The sequence below is a fragment of the Andrena cerasifolii genome, chromosome 11 (genome assembly GCF_050908995.1).
Source record: "Andrena cerasifolii isolate SP2316 chromosome 11, iyAndCera1_principal, whole genome shotgun sequence".
Classification (NCBI taxonomy): Eukaryota; Metazoa; Arthropoda; class Insecta; order Hymenoptera; family Andrenidae; genus Andrena; species Andrena cerasifolii.
This window is the reverse complement of record NC_135128.1, coordinates 9,126,035-9,133,822: the sequence shown is the minus strand read 5'-3', so window position 1 is coordinate 9,133,822 and position 7,788 is coordinate 9,126,035. Positions and strand designations below refer to the sequence as shown.

Genomic DNA, 7,788 nt, shown 5'->3' with positions numbered 1-7,788 from the left:
TCGCAATAATTCCCAGCACATCGAATTAATAAAACAAAACGCAATGTTGGATCCACAGAGACAAGAAGCCCTCCGCGCGATACGCTCATTTCCAGCGTGTCGCTGCGGATAAGCCGCGGCGTCCTTGGTTACATCTCGAGAATCGAGTATCGATTGCTCCTCTTGCACAGCGATGAAGAGAAGAAGAAAAAAAAAAGCGACAACAAGGGGAAGAAAGAAAAACAGACAGCTGGAAGCTTGCTCCCCGACACGGGGCAAGGCAAACACGTTGCCAGCAACTTTCCATCCCCCTGTCTGAGAAACCGTGCAGAAGCGGTTCCCTTTAACTGGCAGAACAAATACGTTGTCAAAAAACAACGGCGACATTGTTTGCCTCTAAGCATCCTACACCGAGCAGTTTTCTGGCTACGCGTACCATTCGAACGATTGAGAAATTAATTACCGCGTGCACGATTGATTAGACGGTTGTGGTGCGCGAGAGAAAATCAAAGGAATTAAATTTCACACTTACTCGTTTCGCGGACGGCGGGGGTGAAGGGTGAAGGTGGTGAGTGGCGTGGTCGGCTGGTCGAGAGGCGTTGGAGACGCCAGCAGAAAACACTAGGCAGCGATCAGCTGATCGACGAATGACAGACGGCCGATGATCACTCGCAACGATAAAGGAAGATTCACTACCGGACACGATAACCCTCACCGAACGAAGGTGCGCGGACGACTGACTGCCGTGGCCGTCACGGTGGGGTGCTACCCCCACTTCCAGCCAACTCACCATCTACCCCCGTAGCGACGCTCCACGAGGAGCCTCCCCACCTTTCCATCCTTCCACGTCTTCTCCCCATCTCCTTCTACCGCGAGGCTCCTTGTCGGTTTTCCTTCAACCTTTAGCCTGTTTTCAGCTTGATCCTTCAACCCTATCATCGTGCCTTTGTCCTTGCGGAATTTTTTAATTCAATGGGGTGTTTTGGTCGCCTACTCTTGCTGGCTCGACTTCATTTATACGCTGCGTCTCATTTTTCGTTGATCTTTTCACTGAATTTTTCTGCGTTATTGGTTATTCCCTTGACACGCCCTTTGTATTCCTACGTTGCATGGCTGCTAACCGTTCGTCCCTTTATGAGCATGTCTCTTCCCATAGTTCTTTCGACTATTCTCCCTCCAACCACTTGCTAGACTTCTCCAACTTTATCAAATTCTCCCACTCTCTCTCTCTCTCTCTCTTTAAGCACCCTCCGGCCTCCGTTTCGCCGACACATTTCCCGTCCCTGTTTCACCCCCATATCCTCGAAACAACTCACTCTTGCCTCGTCTTTTTCCAGCAAACATGTTCTCCGCCCTCCGCCCCTTGTCGTCTCTGTCTTTCCACCCCGGTAAGATACAAATGCCACGTCGTTCGTCGACGAAGTTTGACTGCGGGAAGGGAACGGGGAGCAGGGAAGAAGAAGACCGTGGAACGAGCACAATCGAGCGTGGAAGAGCACGGGGGTTCGGGGAAGTGAAGAGTGCAAATAAGCCACGAGTGGAAGGAAGAGGGTGGCTACGCCCGAGGGTAGAAGAACACCGGCGATTTATTGGATCCCGGAGACCAGCGATCACCTATATGCCAGGAGAGAAGTTCGGTAGAATTCGAGACGAGATACTTTGGTCGTTCGCTGTCTCGGGCAAACGAAACGAACGCAACGGAAAAAAGAAGTCGGATGTGCGGGCGACGGAAAAAGAGGACAATGAAAGATCGACTAATCCGGTTTCGGTTTGGATTCGGGGGTGGTCTCTCGCTCCGGGCCGATCGATGCCACCCTCCGACGACTAAATCGACCTCTGAACATCAACCCCCTTCGACGATCTCGAAATCATTCCCACTTAAACATCTGCTTCAACGATTTTAAATTCAAGTCTGAAGGGAGTGCAGCATACTACATTAATCCAGCCTAATTACGCATAAAGCTACCAACCCTGAAAATGATAAAAAATTAGTAAAACACAGTAGGGATCCCATAATTTTGGGCTCTTTATTTTGCAAAAAATTAACAACCCATAGAACAACCCTTACATTACACAATTATTAAAATAGCCAAGCCATAGTTCCATTTTAAGCATGAAAAACAAAAGCTGCAGAAAATTTAAAATAATATTGTAAAACAATAACAAGAAGTAAAGTATACTCAATAGAAATAAAGCTATTTTTCTTTAACAATTAAAATCTTCGATCTAAATTTACTCAGTTTCAGATCATTAAGGGTTGGTGGCTTCCTGCATAACTAGGCCGAATTACTGAACCCACTGAAAAATAAATTTTCAGAGATCAGCTAATACTTCATGTTCCTACGTGATAATTTCCAATTTCTTGATTCTCAATCGTGTAAGGCTTATGTGGCGAGCTTTTCTTTCCAAGCAAATTGCAGTATAGTTGTGGGAAGGTTTAAACTGTCGAATGAAGGACGAGAGGCGGTGAATGGAGCTGTTTAATGCGCGAAATAAATACACCATTAGCTGAATCACCTGGGCACCTGAAATCGACAGCTTCTAAAGCAGGAAGGCTCGACTCGTTGCACGTTTGCCCGCCAGCGATCTGCCACCTACGCCGCTCCCAGCAGCTTTCAATTTGCCGGGGAAATAATTTACACTTTCCGCCACAACAGTTCCGTCGGGAAATTTATTGTGAATATGCATGCGCGCTGCATAAATATGAATACGGTTGAATTATTATGCGACAGAAGAAAGTTCGCGAAGGGCTTTCGCAACCGGCAGCAACGTTCTGCAGATAAGAGTCTCTGTGTTCTCTCGATGCCCGCGTCTTCCCTGTGCACTTCACGGTATCACAAAATCTCGAGACTGTTCCGCGAAGTTCCTGAAAGTACGAACTTTTGGGATGTACGTACACGGGACGGGCTTCGAACCTATCTTTCTCTCAAACTACGTTCTGGGATCGGTTCCTAGTTTCTTCAGGTACTTCCTGCTCGTGGAACACCCTTCACTTAAATATCAGCTCTGCGAGAAGATGACACAAACGATTCTCGTTGTTTCAAAGTTTCCCTTCTTCCCCTCTTCACTCTTGATTAGATAATTCCTTCTTAGGCGTCGTTCTTAAATTACGTAAAGCTCTCTGGAAGAGAAAAAGTCTCGAATTTCTTAGGTGTTCTTACAAGGGGAGGGAAGGGAGTCAAGTAGCGTCTTGCGTAATATTTTTCAACTGAATTTTCAATAAATAAAAATTCTCAAGTAATTTTAGTCTCCCCGAAATCGAGTTAAATGAATTATACACAGCTTTAAAAGAATTTTAATAACAGAAAATATGCAAAGTAAAGAATATTACGTAAAGACGGGAGGAGGGTGGGCTGGAAGATAGAATCTTACGAATTCTAATACTAGTGGAGTTAGTAAAAAAGAATCGCCAAAATTAGTCCTCTAGGGCCAGGGGAACCGAAATTTAGATGACTGAGTAGTTCGACGAGCGTATTTTTAAAAGCAACTGTCGAGCATTGTCCAGCAAATCGTGAATATTGAACTCTCCTATTGGCCGTTTGGAAATTATTCCCTCTAAGAACGGCGCGCCGTGTACGCTGTAACAGACCGTCGTGTTCCCTATATCGAATGCCATAACTTTGGGTCAGTAGTGACAAGCACGTTAGCGGTGATTTAGGATGGAAGCAGAGAAGCTGATCGCGCACCGTGACGCATGGCGGAAGGAATATCCAGTTGGAATACCCGGTGGACTTTAGCTGGGTAGATCTGGGGAAACTAGCGGGGGTGGAATTGACGCGGACATGCAATAACGTCCGGCGATTCCCGCTGCTGCGTTTTATTAAACTAAATAAAGCTTGATGTTGCGACAAAGACGCTCAAGATGGAATACTCTAATTTCTGGGTCACTAGCTGCGAGAACGTCGACTGTGATTTAGTGCGGCTCGTGTAAAGTAGCAAGCGCTGTAAGGGAACTATAGTTACGGAGACGAATCGTAGAATAAACAATGGGTGGAGCCTGGATTCTCTTATTTCCCGCTGATTCTGCGAAGGTCTGACTGTGTCCATTTGCATTGAACGTGGTAAAGTCACAAAATTACCAACTGCAGAATTCAATTGTAGATGCGAAGAAGGAGAATGAAAGTGATGTTTGTGGATGAAAAAGTAGATCAGTCGGAAGATGGGCCAACCGCGTTCAAAAATAGACCGCACCACTATCTCGGCTACTCATCTCGCCGGTTTCGTGTCACTGTCCTCGTAATTTATTCATCGTACACCGTCCATCGTCTTGCTCCGGTCCATTCTGTGACGTCACGCTGACCCTTAAACCTCTGACGACCGCCTGGACCCAGCTCGGCTCGAGATCCGCAATTTCCTTTTCATGGCGGCCGGTCGATTCACGGGATGGTTTAATACGGGCCGATATCAAAAACCCCAGCTGTGCATTTACAAACGGCTGGGGAGATAAAACGAATCGGGACCGGTGCCATCGTTTAAAGAGAACTACAAATAGAGGGGATTGGTCGGGATACGTAGGAAAATTCTGAAAAAATGTTTTTTCCATGAAGAATCTGGTGCTTGAGCCGCATTGTGTTTGTTGCGTTGCGACCCTCGCTTTTCTCTTCCGAATCAAATCAATTTGTGTCGGTGGGCTCTCGGTACTCACCTCGCATCCCACCGCGTCCTCCACTTTGGAATTTCAACGTCAATCACACATGTATCGACTGCGTTCTGCGTTGATAAAACGAAAAATGCACCCGTTTACCCGAGACAGCCTGCATCCCCTTGGATTCGCTTCCCGTTGGAAGCCTGCCCGCAGCTTATGTTCTAATTCTACTTGGCGACGAAGTACTTGCAGAAGGTTGCTGTAAGTACAGAGAAGAAGACAATCTCGAGGAATCTGTCGAGATTCGAAGAGAAATCTGCACCTGTTTGTGAAAGATGGAGCAAAGTGGTGAATACGATAATTATTCGCCAGATATTCTTCTTTGATTAAGGGTGAATATTAACAAGCATTTTTCCTGTGATGAAACCCAGTCAGAAATGGCAATGGGGTATTTTTATCGCAAATTCAGTTGGATTCGCTCTTACTGTTTATTTTACTTTGTCAATTTATTGAATATTTTATCTTATATATTAAAATTGTTTGTTTGAATCTACCTGAATTGCAATTGCTAAAATTAAAATAATTAAAATATAATTTTCCTTTTTACTTACATGAGAAACAGGGAACTGTGTGTGTGTGTGTGTTTTCGTGTCATTTTCTTTCGTTTAAAAAAAAAACATCGAATCAATTGTCCGGAATTTTGGTGACAATTTTGTTTAGATTGTTTTGTTTGTACATGTTAAATTGAAATTTAAATAATTTAAAAACTAGCGAATCAATTTTTCTTAAATTTTTCCGGGATCTTTTACTATAGCATAAAGATTCATTCCTCCAATTTTCAAAGATCTTCGTTTATTTTTAATGCTACTGAAATTCATCCCTAAATACACTCTGATACATTTACAAGCCTATATCGATCTTCCCACGCACAGAATTGCCAATTATGTATGAAACGGAGGTGCTCGCGTTACAGAGGTACAGCAACTACTGAAACTTTACCCCTTCTTTGACAGACCTCTTTTTTCGATCAACTTTGCCATACCTGGGTGGCTCACACCCAGAACAATTTTTGAACGACTACCATTCTCATCTGAAGAATCCAATCGTTATAAAAAAAATCATGGGTCAATTTTAAGATCTGTAGAATGTATTCCAATAGTTTTTTTTATTGAAATTTCATTACAGATTTTTTGAAAAAATCTAGATTGCCATATGTCAAGAAAACACGAAGAAAATCTTTAAAAAATTGTAACTTTTACAATATTCAATATTAGAAGCTAAAAATTTAAAGTGATATTGTTCAGATCTAATATTTTGAGAGAAAAATAGTTTGTAAGTCGGCTTTGGAAAAGAAGTATTTATTTTGCATATAAAAGGTGCAGAGCGTCAAAATCAGTTTATGGGTGGCTCACACCCAGAGTGTCAACGCAGGATTAATACAACCATAAAGTATAACTGATTCCCTCCGTAGTTCACAGAACGTGCCCTGATTAGGGAACTAAGAGTTCGATCTCCCACAAGGAACAGGTCAGACCTAGTGTTCGAGACAGCTTACTTTTAGTGTACGCATTAAAACTTTAAACTACTACATCGGCCAGCTGTTACATTATGCAGCGACTTGCATGGGCGCGTGACAGTGTTGCATAAACAATTTTCCTGCACCCAATCACGGATTGTCGCGTTGCGATACAGGGGCCCGGATACGTGGTGAACGCACCAATCAACGCCGTGGAGCGTGTGCTCATCCGGTGACATTAATTTGTCTGCAATTAGAGCGAAATTTCAGGGCAAAGGGTCGCCGCGTCGAAATGAAACGACGGCCGAACGCGGCAGCACAATGGGACGTAATGAAACGGTCCTCATCCTGTAACCTATCAGAGAGAAAAGAGTATGAGGGAGGGATAGGAAGAGAAAAAAAAAATATTTTCTGCTGCCTCGGTGTTGGCAAGAATTGTTGCCAAGTCTGGTGAACGCGAGGCTGTCACGGTTTTCGAATCGATACCTCCGTATCGCGAAGTTGCATGCACATTGTCGAGGGTGAATTACTTCGCGAGAATTTTTTGGGTATAAATTGGCTGCTGCTACCTAATTACCTACACTTGACAGTGTTCTAATTAGGAAGAGAGCTATCGAATATGAGAGTCGATGATCAACCCTTGAACTTAAATTGGAATGTTATTTAGAATGAAGTTCGTTACGTTGAGAGGTGGACCCTCAAAACCTTCGAACCCTGCGATGGATGAAACTGGCCCAGCAAGGAACCCCTGAAACATTTCTGTTCATTTAATTAATCCCGTTCGCGGTACAATGCAAATTCCGCGAAGTTAGACGAGAAAGTAATGAAGTCGCAAATTATATGCGGAACGACGTGAAAGTTGGGCCAAACTGGAACTAGCGAGGTTGCCTTTTGCATCAACGAGGACGAGTCTTCCTTTGGAATATCCTCGGACTCCTTCGGCCCCCCAGGTGGAAATTAATTATTCACCAGAAGGATCCGCAAAAACCGAGGGTCTGTCTATAATCTTACTTCCGTTCGGGGGTAATTTATTATCGGCCGTCGCTGTCGGCGCAACTCCTGCCGGATATCGCAATTATGAAAATTAATGCAAATCGACGAGCGAGAGCTTTCGTCCTGCCGTCTCGTACCGAGCATTCATTTCGCGGAGCTCGTTCGCCGAAGGATTATATCCTTTGAAGCCTGATTAGTAAACGCGAGGTGTTCCACGTTTCCTAAAAGTTGCACTTGCTGAACGCACTGGGGGAGCAAAAGCGGCGGCAAGAAAGGAGGAAAGAAAGACAGGACACAGATGGAATAGGATATTCTGCTTGGAGGGGACAGCTCCGGGGGCAAGGAAAAAAGCATAAGATCCCTGTCAATGTTGATTTATTAGGACGAAGGGCCTTCGTGAACTTCAACTTTGCTCGCGACTCGTCAACATCGCTCCCGCCTGAATGCTGTCGAACAGTTGATGATAAATGGCCCTCGACGCTCGGAGGATATCGTTCTCCTGAGAAATTTTGAAGAATATTCTTCCGCGATCCGTTTATCAATCGACTCGAACCCCCGACGCTACTGAACGCGCTCGATCATGGATAAAATATACGGAAGCGTATCGAATAAACACTTCGGAGCCAGCATGAATGAAATTCTGGAGGAATGATTTTCCAGCGAAATTTCATCCGAAAAGGATCACGCCTGTGGAGGGGCGGGAGGAAACGAGGAC

General features: G+C 44.5%; 1 long non-coding RNA gene across 1 annotated transcript; it reads left to right on the top strand.

The window, feature by feature from the left end:
• The first annotated feature begins 518 nt into the window (after window positions 1–518).
• On the top strand, window positions 519–1,714 carry LOC143374841 (uncharacterized). Its single transcript, XR_013086759.1, has 2 exons — window positions 519–703; window positions 1,317–1,714. It is a non-coding gene; the product is annotated as an uncharacterized LOC143374841 (long non-coding RNA).
• Window positions 1,715–7,788: the final 6,074 nt, after the last annotated feature.